Source organism: Scardinius erythrophthalmus (assembly GCF_964197995.2).
Source record: "Scardinius erythrophthalmus genome assembly, chromosome: 6".
Lineage (NCBI taxonomy): Eukaryota > Metazoa > Chordata > Actinopteri > Cypriniformes > Leuciscidae > Scardinius > Scardinius erythrophthalmus.
Window position 1 is genome coordinate 36,981,608 of NC_138226.1, and position 19,942 is coordinate 37,001,549.

Here is a 19,942-nt window from a genome sequence, read left to right on the forward strand (position 1 = left end):
ATATTTCTCCATGGCCTCCCTCTCGGGAACAGACAGAGAGTAAAGCTTGCCTTTAGACGGAGACTTACCTGGCACTAAGTCTATAGCACAGTCATAGGGACGATGCGGAGGGAGCGAAGCAGCTCGAGACTTACTGAACACTTCCTTCAGGTCCAGATACTCCACGGGCACGTTTGACAGATCCGCTGGCTTCTCCTGTAACACAGAAACAGACACAGACGGACAGGCATAAACAAGACAGGACTCGTGACAGGGCTCGCTCCACATAGAGATGGAGTTGGAGCCCCAATCCACACGGGGGTTGTGTTTAACCAGCCAGGGGTGACCCAACACAACAGGTGCAACCGGGGAGTCCATGAGGAGGAAAGGGATAGTCTCAGTGTGGTTGCCGGAGGTGATAAGGGTTATGGGGTCAGTAGAATGGGTAATGTTGGGGAGTTGTTGGCCATTCAGGGCATCGACAGAGATCTGGTGAGGAAGCGGCGAGATGGGAAGGTGAAGTTGGTAAGCAAGATTAATGTCCATGAAGTTACCCTCAGCTCCGGAATCCACGAGTGCTCGACAGGTGTGCGAACTGTTGGCCCATCTCAGTCTAACCGGAAGGAGAGTGGATGGTGAGGACTTCCCGGCGGAGATCCCACCCGATAGTAGCCTCAACTTTACTATCGGGCTTGCTCTTTTACCGGGCATGCGTGTAGATAGTGTCCCCGGCCACCACAGTAGAGACAGAGTCCCTGGGACCTCCGCCTCTCTCTCTCCTCCCGGGAAAGCCGAGCTCTACCCACCTGCATGGGCTCGTGATCGTCGACGTGACCGACCGTGTTCTCCTCCGGGATGCTGCGTTGAAGCCCTCCTGCGGGAACGCGGGTGGCATGAAGATGGCGACCAAGCTGGTCTATACGAGCATCCACCCGCAACGCCAGCTCTATAAGTCCATTGAGCGTGGAAGGAAGGTCCAGCATATATATCTCTCCTTTAACACGGTCGGCCAGCCCATGCAGGAACATATCCCACTGCGCCTCCTTGTTCCATTTGCACTCAGCCGCCAGCGTGCGAAATTCGATGGAGTAATCTGCGACCGATGAACTCCCCTGTTTTAGGTCCGCGAGTCTTCTGGCAGCCTCCTTACCAGCCACGGCTCGGTCGAAGACCCTCCTCATTTCGGCGCTGAGTGCTAGGAACGAGTCACAGCAGTGGTCCTTGTTCTCCCACACCGCCGTCCCCCACAGTGCTGCACGGCCCTTTAGTAACGTGAGCACGAACGCCACTTTACTCTCCTCTGTGACGAACGTCCGGGGCTGTAACGAGAAATGCATAGAGCATCGGGTAAGGAAAGCTCTGCAAAAATTGGGCTCACCGGCGTAACTCTCTGGTACAGGACGGCCCTCTCTCGGGTATGGTGGGGGGAACGGACGGTGTGGGCGGCGCAGTGGGAACGCTTAGAAGTTGGACCTGCTGGGTGAGCTCGGACACCTGCGTCACAAGCGCTTGGACAGCGCGTCCGGTGTTCGAGATGCTCTCCTGCTGCTGGTCCATTCGGGAGATGCTGTGATCGATAAATTCCTTGAGTGATGCTGCACTTGCTGCTTCCATAGTTGGTCAGATCGTTCTGTAATGATAAACAGGTCGGAAGCAATTGCAAGTAAAAGTGTTTATTTCAGTAAAGAAATACTCAGAAGGCAAACAGCATGAAAACATTCAGCGTCGTCGGGACTCCTCTCTCCCTCGCTCTCACTCTCAGGAACGGATCAGGAATGTAGACAGCAGGAGAGGTGACGCAGGGACTGAGACGGGCAGTGAAGAGTGCAGACGATGGCTGGTGAGTGGTGAGATCGGCGGTGATGAAGTCCAGGATCCGGTGCACACGAAACACGAGGAACAGGGGGACAAGCACGCGAACAGGATGCATCAAACAACGATCTGACAAACATGAGACGAAAGACAGGGCATTAAATAGGGCTGATGATGACTAACAGCTGTCGCTGATCAGGATGATCAGCGACCACGCCCACATGAAACAAGGAACGTAACGAGACACACCCACCCGACACAAACACATGAGACTAGAATGAGACAGTGGATCTGACAACCGTGACAAACTATTGCAAGTATATTTTAGGTACACTTTAAATATCTTGCATTTAAATACTGATAATACAGAGATCATACAATCCTTACTAATAGTGATATTAAACACATTTTAAGGCTTAATATTAGGAAATGTGCAATAAATATGTACTCCAAATAAAGTTTAATTATATTCATATCAGCAAGTCTCAAGTGATATGTCAGTAAATAAGCTAATGGATATGTTGTATACTTAGTATGAAATAAATGTATTTTATATACATTTTGGTATAGATTTTTTCACTAGGGAAACATGCGTGAATGCATATTTTACTTAAAGTGTTCTCATATTCGCAATGCTTAGTGACTGTACTCGCACAGCAACCATGTAAACTGCTTGCTGCTGCTGTATAAACACAATAACATATTTCCTGATGCTATATGCTAAGTAATTTACACCTGCATCAAATAAACAACTGTAAAACATGACTCTTGGTTATGAAACCAAGGTGGAATCATTTAGGATTAAAGCAAACCATGCGATAATGCACAGTGATAAACCATTAAGAACGCTAGCCTAATCTTATCTTGGATCCCTGATAGCACAGGTACATCACCAAGACATCTGCATTTACATCTGCAAGATTTATTTTTTAGAGTGTTTGCTTATCTGTAATATGTCTCCAAGACATTTCCTGTCAGATGTTAAATAGACATTTAGAAAATGTCTTTATAATGTGTGTAAAACTGCTTTTTCTAAGATGTTTCTTATGGGGCGCCGTTTGTAAAGAGGCTCACGCTGAAAATAACAGCAACATTTTGTCACATTTAGCTTCAAACAATGTTTAAAAAACTGGTATGAATTTTTGACGGTCACTTTTTACCACATTTACAATAATATTTGTCAACTTAGAGATATTTTAAATAGTTAAATCTAAATATTAAATGTTACACCTAAATGTTAAATCTAAATGCTAAATCTAAATGTTAAATCTAAATCTAAATGTTAAATATAAATATAAATCTAAATGTTAAATATAAATGTTAAATGTTAAATCTAAATCTAAATGTTAAATCTAAATATTAAATCTAAATCTAAATGTTAAATCTAAATGTTAAATCTAAATCTAAATGTTAAATCTAAATGTTAAATCTAAATGTTAAATCTAAATCTAAATCTAAATGTTGAATCTAAATATAAATGTTAAATCTAAATGTTAAATCTAAATCTAAATCTAAATGTTGAATCTAAATCTAAATGTTAAATCTAAATCTAAATGTTGAATCTAAATGTTTGGGTTGAAACTAAATATTTAACTAATATGCAAATTCAAAATGCCGGTAACAGGAAGTGCCAAAATAAAAGCTCGAGGTGGTCAGTGTGTGTTTATAGCATGGTTTATAGTGTCAAATAACGAATAAAAACCATCTCATCCGAGGAAATGGACTCTTGGACATAGATTATCGTGATAATAACTACCTAAAATAATAAACACGTTTGGAGAAACTGTATTTGAAGAGTTGGCTAGTGTCACTTTTATGAAAAGTGCGGGACTTATGACCTGTAGCCATAATAGCCAGGCACTAGGGGGCTCACTTTGACTGAATGTCATGTCATTACTCTCATCACGATACTCTACAGTTTCTCCAAACGTGTTTATTATTTTAGGAAGTTATTATCGTTATATTATAGTTATTATTATGAGATGGTTTTTATTCATTATTTGACACTATAAACCATGCTATAAACACACACTGACCACCTCGAGCTTTTATTTTGCCACTTCCGGCATTTTGAATTTGCATATTAGTTAAATATTTAGTTTCACCCAAAACATTTAGATTCAACATTTAGATTTAGATTCAACATTTAGATTTAGATTTAGATTTAACATTTAGATTTAACATTTAGATTTAGATTTAACATTTATATTTAACATTTAGATTTAGATTTAATATTTAGATTTAACATTTAGATTTAGATTTAACATTTAACATTTAGATTTAACATTTAGATTTAGATTTAATATTTAGATTTAACATTTAGATTTAGATTTAACATTTAGATTTAACATTTAGATTTAGATTTAATATTTAGATTTAACATTTAGATTTAGATTTAACATTTAACATTTAGATTTAACATTTAGATTTAGATTTAACATTTAGATTTAGATTTAACATTTAGATTTAGATTTAACATTTCGATTTAGATTTAGCATTTAGATTTAATATTTAACATTTAGGTGTAACATTTAATATTTAGATTTAACTATTTAAAATATCTCTAAGTTGACAAATATTGTTGTAAATGTGGTAAAAAGTGACCATCAAAAATTCATACCAGTTTTTTTAACATTGTTTGAAGCTAAATGTGACAAAATGTTGCTGTTATTTTCAGCGTGAGCCGCTTTACAAACGGCGCCCCATAGTTTCTCAGATGTGTGTACACAACAGATGTTTTCCAGACTAAGTGCTCTTTAGCAGACATCTTAGAGACTTAAGGCTGGTGTACACTGTGCTAAACAAGGAGACTGGAGCTTTAAATGTTCCTGCTATAGCTTTGGATAGAAAAAAGAAGGAAAATAAAAAGACGAGTGTGCAAATGATTTAGTGAAAAGTAGAGAACAACAGAGCCATTCCTTTCAACAAAAACAACTAGAGAGTGTTGTCTGTGTTTCAGTGTATGCGCACACTGGAGGGTTGCAGCCACTGGGCTATAATAATATTCATAGATCTATCCAATATGACGTGGTTGTGTATGATTTGGCAGTAGGGGACAGCCTATACACTGGTCAAAATCGGGCCGACTCCCCAAATTTTTTAAACATGTTTGAAAATTATCGTGGGTTGGGAGGTGCTCGTAACACACTCGGCTCGACTCATAATTCCTCTCACACTATGACCATGCAAGCATCAACGATTTCTACGCGATTTCTTGTGAGAGAAAAAATTACCTGTGAGCTCTTACAACAGCAGGAAACAAACAGCTGTGCCTTATAGAGAATTATGTGATTGCAAGCATTTGGTTAAGGAGAAACGGAAAGTGTATGATGCCTACTGTTTTAAAATCTGTTAAAATTTTGAACCTTTAACCTTATTACAAGATCTGAGGTACCATTCATGTCTCTATACAGTGTGGCTAGAATAAAATGCTAAAGTTCAGTACTTAAGGTTGAGGCTTTGTTCAGATCCCTTAACTATGAGCAATAATAATAGTGATGCTTCCCTTAGCAAAGAATGCTTCGGTTGCTAAGAGCTAAAACACAGGGACACTGTAATTCACACAAGCCAGAGCGTTTATCAGAATTCACTGAATCATAACAGGATGCCAGTGTACTCATTACACAGTGAAATGATCAGGGTCACCTGAACATCAATTAAATGGCCAATAAAGATGTTGCTTCATTATTTCTTTATGTCAGGTGTAGACACATCGCTGCTGAACAGTGAGTGTAACCATGGCAACTTCAGACTGCTTTGGGCAAACGTGTATTCCTCAGGGCCTTTAAAATGGCACAGGGATTCATTTCAAATGCATCCCCTTTTACTATATCCATATTGTGATTAAGTGACATTTATTTACTGGAATTGGTGGTGGGCTCTATTGGTGGACAAGCTTAGATAGATGTGTGGTCTCTCCATGAACTTCCCATCACAAGGTCAGTGTCAGTGTCCAGCGCCTGATCCAGACACACACAGCAGTGTTAGAAAACCTGCCAGGATTTGTCTCACTGCCTCAAGGTCCTCATAAAGGCACCAGTCAAAAACATCTCAAAACCTGCAGTTTGATGTGTCTAAATCATCCTCTATTGTGGGTCTTTTTATAATGTTTATAATGCTTTGTCTGTAAGTTAAAATTTAATACTGTATGGATGTTTTCAAAAAACTTAGGGGCCGTTTACTCAACACTGTTTTCAACTAAAAATGGAAAACTTTTTGTCTGTTTTGGCCATTCATTTACATAACAATGGTGTTTTGGGTGCCACAAACTTTTAAAAATAGGTTTCAAAGTGCAAGTTTTTGAAAATGATACCATTATATATATATATATATATATATATATATATATATATAAACTAGACAAATGCGAATTTGTGAAAACGGTGACATGTGCATACACATGCATATTACGCATTCAGGCGCATATTTCTTTACAAAGTGACATTGGCAGCTACTATCCAGGCATTTATAATACTGTGTTTTTAGTAGTTTACGCGTATCTGTGTGAATGGGGAACATTTTGACAATGATGTTGTCTGTGCGCAAAAAAATGCAAAGGAAAAACGTTTCCGTTTTTAGTACATCATTAGCGTGTAAACATACCCTAACTCACATGCAAAAGGGGAATTGAATATTTTATTGAGTTAGCAGCATAGTAATCATAGTAGTGGCTGATTACCAGTGTTGCCAGATTGGAAATGTCCAAGCATCGTACCAGAAGCTCAAAATTATCGTATTTGGAAGGAAATGATCGTACACGAGTCAAGAAATCTCCAAATGGGGGGGGGGGGGGGTTGGGGTTGGGGGTGTTCTGATTCGGTTCGGGAGTTTAGATAAAAACCCGCCCGCACTTACAATTCATTGGTTGGGTCCTTACATGCGCTTCGTGAGGCACACTAGCACACACACGCAAGGTCTCTCGCTCCCTCTCTCTACACGTTCTTCCCCCGGTAGACGTAGAATCCACAGCTAGATCAATGAGAAAGCCCTATTGCAACGACCATCATTTGAAGTGTCACACAGTTCTGAAATTATCGTACATTATAGGATTTTTTCCATTATTGATCGTACATCGTACAGAGGTCAAAATTATCGTACAAATACGATAATTATCGTACATCTGGCAACACTGCTGATTACTGACAAGCCCTCGAGGAGACATCCCTAAAACATAATTTTAGACAGAGGGCCAGAATGAGAGTTGAAAAAAAATAATTTTTGAGACTATATGACTGTTTTTTTTTTTTTTGTAAAAAGCAATGTACACTCACTGACAGTATATTTGCCCTCAATCCAATGTGGACAGGACTGCGGATATAGCTAACCAAATTTAGATTATATGACACATGACTCCACACATGACTCACAAAACAGACTCTCAGAGAAGATTCTGACATTAGCCCGTTGCAGGCTAAGCTAACAAGTCGATTTAAAGCGCACAGCTTGGACAGAAATCTCTCTTTTCTTTACACATTATGGGACTGCCTTCTGAAAGATACATGTACTGCTACTTCAAATTATCGTTGGAGCTATATTAGTTTGCTTCTTAAAATTTGAGACAACCTTCATTGTGAGTACAGTATGTCATTGATGCTGTGTAGGCAGCTCACTGGGATTTACAGTATTAAATTCTGCTGTACTGGAGGTGGGGATTGATTATCTTTGCTTGAACTGGGTCTGTCTCTTCATGTGTGCTAATCCAGAAGTTCTCTCAAATGATCCGTTCTGTCTGGCTCTGGAACAGCAACAAGGGACACACAGGGTCCAGAGGACACAGCTGTCAGAAAAAAAAAATCCTTTAACAGAGTGTAATGAGTTCACAAGAGAGTAAATAAAAGAGAGCAATAAAAAAATGATGTGAAGTGAAAGAGGACTTGTGTGGATAATGATTGTTATTGATACTATTGTGGTATTTCTTTACTTCACATTTCTAGGTTGTATCATTTTTACGTGTCACTTATATTCAGTGTTGCTTTTCATTTAGCAGATGTTTTTCATAACTTTCATTATTAAAGGACAATTCCGGCGGGTTAATAATACATGGGTACAGAGTCGACCGTTCTCTGGGATGTGTTTTCATGCTAATCGAATGTAGGCCTACCCAGTTTTAGCTTGAACCACTGATTAGCTTATAACGCTAGTATATAGGGCATAGAGTAAGTAAAAAGAAATCGCTAGTTAATACCACTAACAAGGCTCAAAATAGTCCCACACTAACACGGTAGCATAATGAGGGTCCCTGCATGCAAACTGAAGCATTGAGAACTTTGTAAGTGTACAGATAGTTTAATAAGAAAATACTTTATAAAGACAGTACACTTTGCGTATACAGGCAGGCGCAATCTTTGGAAAACAGTCTCGACCAGTCGAACCATGAACGCCGTGCTAAGTGAGCTGGTCGATAGGAATTACGTTTGTGAAATCTAATTACATGGAAATGCATGAATTATATCTGTTTATTAAAATATATGGGTGACTAACTACAAGAGAAGAAGGTGCCCCATACTTTCAATATTTTTACCAAAAACATAGCTCAAGCATTTTTAGTGACCATATGATATTCCAAGTCACAGTTCAGCTCACGTAGCACCGCGTTCGTGGTTCGACTGGTTGAGACTGTTTTCCAAAGGTGGCTCCTGCCTGTATACGCGAAGTGTACTGTCTTTATAAAGTATCTTCTTATTAAACTGTCTGTACACTTACAAATTTCTCAGTGCTTCGGTTTGCATGCAGGGACCCTCATTATGCTACTGTGTTAGTGTGGGGCTAATTTGAGCCTGTTAGTGGTATTAACTGGCGATTTCTTTTTACTTACTCTATGCCCTATATACTAGCGTTATAAGCTAATCAGTGGTTCGAGCTAAAACTGGGTACATTCGATAAGCATGAAAACACATCCCAGAGAACGGTCGACTTGGTACCCATGTGTTATTAACCCCTAGGTTCATTTTGCTAAGTCATAAACATTTTATAAATTAAAAACTTTTTTTAAATTATAAACATTATTATATTTTGAAATGTTTAACAGATCATAATTAAAATGAAAGTACATTCACATACAATACATATATTAAATGTAAATATAATATCAAAGTTTAATCAATAAAGTCAAGTCAAGTCACCTTCATTTATATAGCGCTTTTAACAATATAGATTGTTTAAAAGCAGCTTTACAGTGATAAAAGGAAATTAAAGTAACAGAGATTGTTTTGTCCAGCTAAAGTTAGTTTTGATTGATTCACTTCCATCACAACGATCATTAGTTATTAACTTAGGGGCCGCTAACACGACACCGTTCTAACAGAAAACCCTTAAGTTCTCTCTGCGCAAACTTTAAAAACACGAACGTGTGAGAATGCTGATGGCGTGCACATGCGTATTATGTGTTTAGTCTATAGGTATGCGCGTTTGAATATATATGTGCACAGGCGTATAGTCCTTCTTTACAAACCAACCCTCATCAAACTACTTGTCTGGCCTTAAAATTTATAATACAGAATTTTTATCGCTTCCGCGTAACCACATGAACCGGAATTATCCTGACAACGCTTTATCTGTACAGAGGTTAAGGGAAGGAAAGGAGGCCTTCACAGGGGAGAGACTAGTTGACACTTCAGGACTGCGTTGTTGTCGTTTCCAGGCGCAGGTCCTTCATCAGATCTGGATACGGCTTGGATACGGCAGACTGCGGTAAACCTCGGGATAAACAGAGAGACTAATATTAGCGTAGATGCCATTCTTCTTATGATGTAACGAGTACATCAGGATTTATGGGAAGTGTTCCCGGTTCCGGCTGACCTAATTTATGCAGCCTAACATTGAATTATAGAAGTCCATAATGTGTTATGTGTATTTTAGGTCAAACAGATGTGTTTTTATTCTAGATTTGAACTGACAGAGTGTGTCTGCTTCCAGACAGACTGTTCCAAAGTTTTGGTGCTAAATCGGAAAAGGATCTACCGCCAGCAGTCGATTTTGATATTCTAGGTAATATCAACTGGCCGTAATTTTGAGATCGCAATAAATGTGACGGACTATAATGCATTAAGAGCTCGCTCAAGTACTGGGGAGCTAAACCATTTTAGTGCTTTGTAAGTAATCAGCAATATTAAAAAATGTATACGATGTTTAATAGGGAGTCAATGCAGTGTTGACAAAATGGGGCTAATATGGTCATACTTCCTGGTTCTGGTAAGAACTCTTGTTGCTGCTTTTTGGACCAGCTGTAGTTTGTTTATTAAATGAGAACACTAGTGTACTATTTATTAAGGCTATATCTTTAACATCAAGCATATCTGCTGACTCTGAGACAAAAAGCACCTTGGAGAAACTCAACAGCTGTGCAAAATATGAAAAGACAATACAGAAAAGCAGAGCGCATATGGCAGACACATGGAGAACATGTAAACTCGACTGAAAAGAGCCTCCTGGGTGAGACAGGACTTGAACCAGAGACCTTCTTGCTATAATGCAACAGTGCTACCCACTAAGCCACCATGCTGCCCTTTCATAGGAAAATGTATCCTTCAAATTTCAAATTAAAAAATCATTAAATCAATATATATATATATATTACCAAATTCCCTATGAAGTTCTACACCTCGCATAACCTTAAATAAAGTTCCACCAATGAAGTCATTGTTGTAAATGATGTATTTGAGACAACCTGTGTGTGTGTGTATGTATATATATATATATATATATATATATATATATATATATATATATATATATATATATATATATATATATATATATATTTATTGCCATAAACCTCTAATATTCTGTATTTTCTACTATCCAGCATCAATGACAAGTAGTTTTATTTTATATGTTACATGCAAATCAATCAGAAAAAAAATACTTCAGGAAGGCCGCGTAAAAAATAGGCAGCCACTGTTGAGCTTTACTGGGCAATAAGGAAGCATGTGAAATAACCAAACCAAGAAAAATGTTAACCCTTTTCCAAAAGAAATTAGTATCAATTTTGTGTTAGGTTATGTTTGCTTTGTATCATAGATTAACCTGCTTGTCCCTGTGGAGTTCAGTTAGAATGAGCTGCTTGAACGACCAGTCAACCATGTCTGTGTTATGTGAGAAGAGGATGGAGTGATGAATCCAGGGAAGGATTGTGTGACAGAGGTGTAGTTTTTCCCCCTTCACTTCAATGGGGGCAATCATCAGGATTGGGTCGCTGTCATGTCTTGGTCAGATGTCTTGGGGATTCAACATATTTGTCCTGTGTTTGTAGAAATGGTGTTTGGTTTCTCACACATGCTAGATGATCACTGCAAACATATTATAACTTTACAGGAAACAGCAGCAGTATTTAACCTTTAGCATGGAAATGTGATTTTATTTAGTTCTGATTACAATGTAAATACATGCCAAGAACATTTAAAAGAGTAATCTCATAATTGTTTTTTTATCATTTCATTTTTTACTCTGATATTCATTGATGATGTCCCTCGTGAAAAAGAAGTACACTTTAGCATACTTTTAATAATAGCCTTAACTTTAAAGAAAAGTGTGAACTGAATGTAATGTTTTCAGATACTTATTGCTTGCTATTTACAATTAAATGAAAATGTATGATAGTTTACAATTATATTAAATGTAATTAGCTGAACTTATAAGGATTTAAATCTTCATATGTAATTTTATAATTACTTCTATTGTCTTTGAAATATGGTTAAACATACTGCCAAAGTATACTTAAGTATGGCTGCGTTCCAGTCCACTTTTAGACTTCCCCAAGCACTTCCTCTCGGGGAATCCCTGCTGCCATTTTGAAGTGCGTTCCACTTTGCGAAGTGGACAAGGGAAGTTTATATGGACAGACCCTCACTCCCTCGATTTTGACAGAGGGAGCGAGTCTACTTCATGTACACTTCAGGCAGCTCCATATATCACAATGCGATTGTGATGTCAATGCATAATGCGTTTAATTTACCCCACCACAAACAACTCTATGATATATTAATTATTAAAAAAAAAATTGTTAAACAACTCAAACACACTTATATACATATAGAATGCTGCATTAAACAATTTTGTAAGGGAAACAAATAAATAATAAATCAATCCCAGAGTGGATTCTAAGTGATCAAGGGCTTAGCACTTCCAATTCAGCCCATTGCAAAGGTTCTGCCAGTAGTGGGCACTCATGCAACGTAAGCAATGACGTACATCCAAGTGAAGGAGACTCTGTAATTAATCTCTGTAAATATCTTGATATTGATGAAACGTGCTCATTTTGTGGTCTTATTGAAGAAACAGCCCATTTAGTTTGTGATTGTAGTATAACCAATACATTTAGGGTCGATTTAAGTTTTTATATTTTTAACCCTACTAATGTGACCCGCGATTTATTCCTTAAAGATATTATTTTTTATTACAAAAAAAAAAAACCCAAATCGTCATCTCTTGAATATGTTGTTAAGTTCTTTATACTAAATTTCTTTAGTAAAAATTCTAAATGTTTACCCAACAAGCAAAAAGCCCTTTTGGGCCCCCATGGGCTGTCCTTTATGTTTTCCTCTTTCTCTTGTTGAATGTTTCATCCCGCAGGCTTATAAATAACAACAACAAAAAATCAGTTTGCACGCATTAATCAAAGATATTTAACCTTGTCATTGTTCTTTTTTTCCTGTGTATATAATACACATTTCTGTCCTTATGATTGTTCATTGTTAAAGATACAACCATCGTATCTTTCCCTGATCTTGTATTTAACTATAAGTTCTGCAATAAAAAAATTAAATGAGCGACAGGTGCACTAACACCTCATAACATTAGTAAACTCGACAGCCCTACCTGGTTTTCCTCAGCATTTGTAATGTCTGCACAAAGGAGACGTCGTGCAGCTGCTCAAAGATCTCACCTTTGGAGAAGACTGTTGATTTTATACTAGACAAATGTAAGTATCACTCCTTAAACCTCAGAATGAATTGCATTGCTAGCCCACCCCAAAACGTACACACAATAATAATGATAAATGCTGACCAATGCTTTTTTTTTTACTGAAAATCATATATTTTAGTAAAACAAGCAAAATGTAATATGTTTTGTCATATGACATAGATTTGCATGAATACACACTAGATACATGCATTGAATACAGTTATAGTCAAGCAATGAATTAAAGCATAAATTAATTAAATAATTATATTTTATTTACTGACAACAATAAGAAACATGAATAAATGAGTAAAATAATGAATAAAAGTAACCATCACAATAAACAAATGCATAATATACAAGTCAACCACACGTGAAACAGAGCTTTATTCAAACTAGAATCATGTATTTACAGGTGATGAACCCCACATCCTACTGACATCTCAACACAGTGATTCCCATTCTGTGGCTTTATTCTGATGAGCAGGTTAGCCGTGCCTTCGTGTCTGAGGTTGTTGCGTGCTTCGCTTAACAATCTGAGGCAATAAGGGCAGGTGGAGTGATGGAGGGTCTCATCCATGGCACCATTTCCAGGATTCAGCTCTGGGCTCTCCATCCTCAGTGCTCACACCATCTGCAGACATTTCAGATCCTACAAAAATGCACAAACATAATATAAAAGCAGCCATTTTAACAGCACAATGGCATTTTACATTTATATTTTAGTGAGATTTCCCCACAAATGCTGTCACCTTTCCTTGCAGGTCCTGCTCCACCACAAAAAGCTTGCAGCAAATGCACAGAAATCAAGAATCAGAAAAGTGCTGTAATAACTCTGTTTGAAATTACAATTATTAAAATAAACTTCAACTTAAGATTTAAATAGATTTTGTTATTCATTTCTGTAGTATACTCACGCTAAGCCTTTGATGGCAGCATTCAGCTTCATGAGCCACTCTCCTCTCCTCAAATGTTTCTCTATTTATCAACAGTACTAATGGACCAATAAAATAGATAACTTATGTTTAGTTACTTTATCTGTTTATTTACCTTACTTACAGCACATTTATCTAATGTGAACAGTGTGGACAACAGTGAATTCTACACATAATAGCACACATATATCAGATGTGTATTTCATGTTGTTATGTGCTCATCTGCAATACTTATAGAAGATTTTCCTGTCAGATTTAAATAGTCATTTAAAATAAGCGTCTTTAAGATGTATATGGTTTATGTAAATCCACTTTGGAGATGTGCGTTTGCTTACTAGAGTTCCCCTGATAGCTATAATAAAACGTGTTTTTACAACAAAATGACAACTATACCTTACTGTCTAACGTCTTTACACCTTCAACAATTCAACAGTTTACTCTAGTCTACAGTATTTCAACACATTTTAACACAAGGAACCGTGTTTACTCACATTTGAAAGCACCCGTGTCGCTGATCTCCGTGATGTTCGATAATGATGTATCCTCTCCTGTGGCCTCCTGGGATAGAAAAGTATCCATCGGACGAGCACTTGAGGATCTGGGCAGAAGCAGTAAGTCATCCTGGAACTTCTCGCCTACTTTTTTATAAATACTGATGTTTCAAACGTACTACTTTCACGTACTGTTTTCTCCTATTATATAGTAGGTAAGTAGGCATATTCGAACGCACTATTAGTATACGCACGTCCAAATTTCGCGAAAATTAGTACGTCACCCAGGTAATTCCCACCTACTCTTTTGTGAATACTAAGGATTCATACATACTTTTTCGCTCGCCTATACTGCTTTTCCCCTACTATATAGTAGGGAAGAATGCGGTTTCGAACGCAACCACTTGTTTCTAATTTGTTGTCATGGTTTCTAACTGAGTTGAGCACCTGGTTCTTGTTCTGTAAATCACCCCTGTATGTTTTTAAGCCTTCCGTTCTATCTGGTCATTGTTCAGTGTCATCTTTAGGGGCTATTTACACAACACACCGATTTCAACTAAAAATGGACGACTTTTTGCGTTTTGGCTTTTCATTTACACGACAATGCGTTTTGGGTGTCTGAAAACGCAAACTTTTGAAAACGGGTTTCAAAGTGAATGTTTTTGAAAACGCTGTTCTATCTATAGTATTTTCTACGCCATCTAATGCCCTGGCAGCAGAATACAGTGTTTTAAGTCGTTTTCAGAGATCCATGTGAATGGGGATCGTTTTGACAATGGCGACGTCTGTACGCGGAAAACTCAAAGGAAAAACGTTCCGCTTTAAGCATATAATTGTTGTCTAAACGAACCCTCAGTTTATGTGTAGTGCATGCATGTTTACTCCTGTATTCACACAATTCACACAGCATGCAGTTTTGCTGTCATGTCCAACATACTGTAGTTTTGAATTTCTCTCTTCAGTAATAGTCTCTTTGCAAAGCTGCATTCAGACTGATGAGGGATCTTGTTAAAAATAAACTTCAGTTATTCATTTCTAACACTAGGATTATTCAGAAGGATCTGGGGATTTTTTGGGATTCAACAAATTTGTCCGGTGTGACTCCAGATGGCATTCACAGGATTGAACGTCTGGTGTAGACCAATTGACATTTTAAAAAGTTGCTGAAAAATCGCTTCAACAGGCTATTTTCAGGAGTTGCTGTTATATAAAACCTGTTTGTGCATATGTATGTATGAAAAATCTCTTTGTATACATGTCTGTATTTGTGTGTGTTGTGGTAATAAAGCTAAGGGTAACACTTCATTTTGATGGTTCCTTTTGAACATTCTGTTGTCTATAAGTAACTTTGCAACTACATGTCAACTAGCTCTCATTAGAATATTAGTAGACTGTCTGCTTAATATCTGCTAACTCTTTATTGTGATGGTCCTCCAACAGACATTCTACTGACTATAAGTATCTTTGAAAGTATGTCAACTTATTCTAACCCTAACCCTACCAGTCTACTAATACTCTTTTTAGACTCCAATGAGAGTTAGTAGGCATGTAGGTGCAACGTTACTTATAGTCAACAAAATGTGTTGGGGACAATCAAAATAGGGTGCCAATAGTTCCAATATGGCAGCATGAGAATCCATGTATAGGCACTGGTGCAATCAGTGAGACGTGAGTGAACAGGAGCAGTACAATGGAAAACATCATGCATTTATACACACTGTATTGATCTTCCGTCTTACCATATTTCAATGGAGAATCATATAGCCAATGGCACATGTGTAACGACCGCTGGAACAGTACAGACATAAATCCTGAGCGCCAGGCCAGAACAAACTCATCTCTGCTCCTCTTCTCCAAATCTCAGCAAACATTTACATAATTAACAATTAAAACTGATACACTGATAAAAAATGATTTTGTGGTAAAGTAAATACTACAGAAAAAAAACTATGTAATTTACATGAAAAAGTTAGTTCAGGCAAGAGTTTAAGTAAAAATTAAGTAAATTCTATATTAGTACTCAATTCAAGCCTGTAGAAATGAAAGCGTAAATATCAACGTTATAAAATTAAGTACAATTACTCAACTTTTCTGATACTGGTGTTCCCATCATGCACTGGGCCTTGAATAATTAATGATTTAAAAACATGTCAAATGACAAAAACAAATCAAAATGATTTGAAAACAGTGATTTTTCACTGTTTTCCAGCTGTATTTACACTGTTTCATCGTTGCTTTTGTTGTTAGGATTAGTAACGTGACATTTTGTGACATTTGGAGTACATTTTCTACTCAAAATGACACATTCAAACACAAAAACGATCCATCAAATGTTACCGTCATTGTGTATTGTCTACCAAGTATTGAGGTCTCTGCGTTCACATGATGCTTAACATCTATTATGTCGATATGCTGTCTTACATAATATCTATTGTATTAATGTCTTAAGTAAGTAAAGCATATACTTTAAAAGTGTGGCTTAATTCAATATTATATTATTTGAGTAAAATGTATTGCAAAGGAAACTTCAACTAAATAAATATTACTCAGCCTTTTACTAGCCAAGTTAAAATGACTTATTTTCTTTGTTACTTTCACTTAACTTAGTTAAGTAGAGTTTACTTAATTCCATATTTGAAATTTATTTTAAAAATATGCGTGTGAAATTTACTTAAAAAATATTTGTGCAAAAACTTGCCAAAGAAAAATTAAGTAAATTTTACTTATTGTTTTTTACAGTGTACTTTACAGATTCTGTTTGCCTTGGTTTTATGATTAAAATGACACAAACATACTATTATATTTAAATGCATGAGATTACTGTCCCCAGACAGCTAATTTCTTTATTTATGCAAATACAGCTGCAATTAAATCTTGTCAAGATCACAGATAACGCCAAATCTACAACAACAACAACAACAACAACAACAACAACAACAACAAAATAGATAAATCTAACAATACAGTTATAACCGGTTTAGATTTAACTAAACCCAAAACCAGCAATACAACTTTTTTTTATAAAAATGAAATCTACTGCAATAACAATCCATTTAACAAAGCATAAACACAAACCAAAGACTCTCATTGAATGCAAAATCTCAGTATTTTATATTTAGAAAAAAAAAAAAAAAAAACACATTCACGCAAAGCATAGCAAGTCAATTTAGTTCAGCCTTCCATCTAAAATATTCACCCCAGATCACAACAAACAAACAGTGGACAGTTAACTATTTTTGTGAGCTCATCTAAAGTGAGGACTAGTTATGCCTTGTAAAGCATTTATAAAGGAGATTTAAAGGCTCATTGATCTTCTAAACAGAAAAAGGAAACAAACACAACACAGTGATACAGAACATTAAAATATTTAACAGCCTTTAATTCTCCTTTGTAAACGCGTTACAAGGCATAACTAGTCCTCACTTTAGGTGAGCTCACAAAAATAGTTAACTGACCACTACTAAATGCTTTCTAACTACCTAAATTAACCCTGAATTACAGTAGAAATACATGTTAATAAAGCATTTATTAACACACTAAGTAACTATACTATATGTCTGAATAATAAGATGTATGAATGTACATTTAAATAATTTATTAATCATTTACTTACACTTTCAAAGTGATCTTATGAACCACTGACAACTCCTAAACAACTGGTTTGAAAATAAAGCAATACTTAATTTAGAAATGATAAATTGATCAATAAATGTTTGAAATGTAGTGATGTGTGTCGTTCGCACATGGGGGGTGTTGACCTGTCTGATCAGCTGTTACAGTACTACACAACACAGCACATAACCATGAAGTGGTACAGTAAGATTTTTCTACACTTCTTGGACATTGCTTCCACCAACTCTTTCATTGTGCACAAAGAGCTACATGGTAACTTGTCCCATAAAGAGTTTATGGAGCAACTTATAACAGAGCTCTGTGGTGTGTCACAGAAAACGGCAATGATTTTTAAATCAGTGTTGGAAACCGTTGTGCTGCTTAATATATTTTTTTATAAGCTGTGATAGCTTTTTCAGGATTCTTTGAATACACTTTTTTTTATAAAAAAACAAAAGTTTGGTCTTTTTTTCTTTATTTTTTGGAAAGGATGTATTAAGTGATAGTAATAACTTTAAGTCTTTCCATTGTTAGAAAAGATTTCTATTTTGAATAAATGCTGTTCTTTTTAACTTTTTATTCATCAGTGAATCATTCTTAGGTCATCATTCTTTGTTCAGGCTGCCTCACAGCACCTTGATGGCCCATTAGCCATGGGGGGAGTGTCTTTAGTCACACCCCTGGTGTGAATCACATTAATATTCATGGCCCACGCATACAGCAGTGCTGACACAAAAACTGACATGCAAAATTAAAATCGTTATATTGTTGTTTGTGAAAGAGTGGTCAGAATGATTTTCACATAATTTTGTAGAAAAAGCTCTAGCCTACAAGAATAGTAATGCCAAAGTCTTGTGGACAACTATTCAGTATGTGTTAAATGGCCTTATTGCAGTAACAATGTTTTTCCCAAAACATACTAACCACGCATAATATATTTTTTTTCTATAAAATGCAAACATGTACATCCATTTTGCTTACATATTATTGTAGCAGAGTTTGTGCTGAATACAACAAAATTGCATGTTGGCCAATAGTATGTTGTAAGTAGCTGAAATAAGCACAAATGTCAGGTCATGTCAAAACATCTCTAGGGCCCCAAAAACACCTCAGATCCCAGAGGGTTAAAGAGGGAGACGAGTGGAAGAATGCGTTTAATACCCCTCTAGGCTACTTTGAATACCGGGTTTTACCGTTCAGGCTGGTAAACACTCCCGCAGTTTTTCAGGCACTTGTAAATGACATTTTGAGGGATATGCTAAATATCTTCGTCTTCGTGTACTTAGACGATATTCTCATATTCTCATCCTCGCTCTAGGAGCACACCCAACACGTTCGACGCGTGCTTCAACACCTTTTAGAGAATCGTCTCTTCATCAAACCCGAGAAATGCGAATTTCATTCTGAGTCTGTGACGTTTCTCGGCTTCGTCGTGTCTGCAGAAGGGGTTAGTATGGATTCAGCTAAGGCACAGGCTGTCATTGATTGGCCCGTCCACGATTCCCAAACAGGCCTTCAGCATTTTCTGGGGTTCGCAAATTTTTATTGATGGTTAATCTGTAATTTCAGTCAGATTGCAGCTTCATTAACCGCCCTCACTTCCGTCAAGTCTCGTTTTTTCTGGTCCGACTCCGCCCAGCACTAAGAAGTTATTCTCCTCTGCACCCATTCTCACCCCTGACACTCAGAGACAATTTATAGTGGAGGTTTACGCTTCAGATGTGGGAGACCGCGAGCTTTTGGCCATTCAGCTGGCTCTCGGGGAGTGGCGTCATTGGCTTGAGGGGGCAGCCGTTCCGTTTGTAGTCTGGACCGATCACAGAAACCTTGAATATATTCGTTCTGCTAAGAGGTTGAATTCGCGCCAAGCCCGATGGTCGCTTTTTTTTGGACGGTTTGACTCCACCATTTCTTTCAGACCAGGCTCTAAGAACCTCAAACCTGATGCGCTTTCTCGTCAGTTCGTTTCCACAGGGGAGGGTTCCTCCACCGAGTCCATTTTGCCTAAGGACTGTGTGGTTGGTGCGCTTGTCTGGGGGGTCAAACGGTCTGTTAAGAGAGCGCTCGCTCGCGTTACGGTTCCTCAAGGTTGTCCGGAGGGCAGATTGTTTGTTCCTAAGACTGTTCGATCCGCCATTCTCCACTGGGGTCACGCCTCCAAGTTTGCCGCTCACCCTGGGGTGAGGGGTACCCTGGCTACTGTTTGTCAGCATT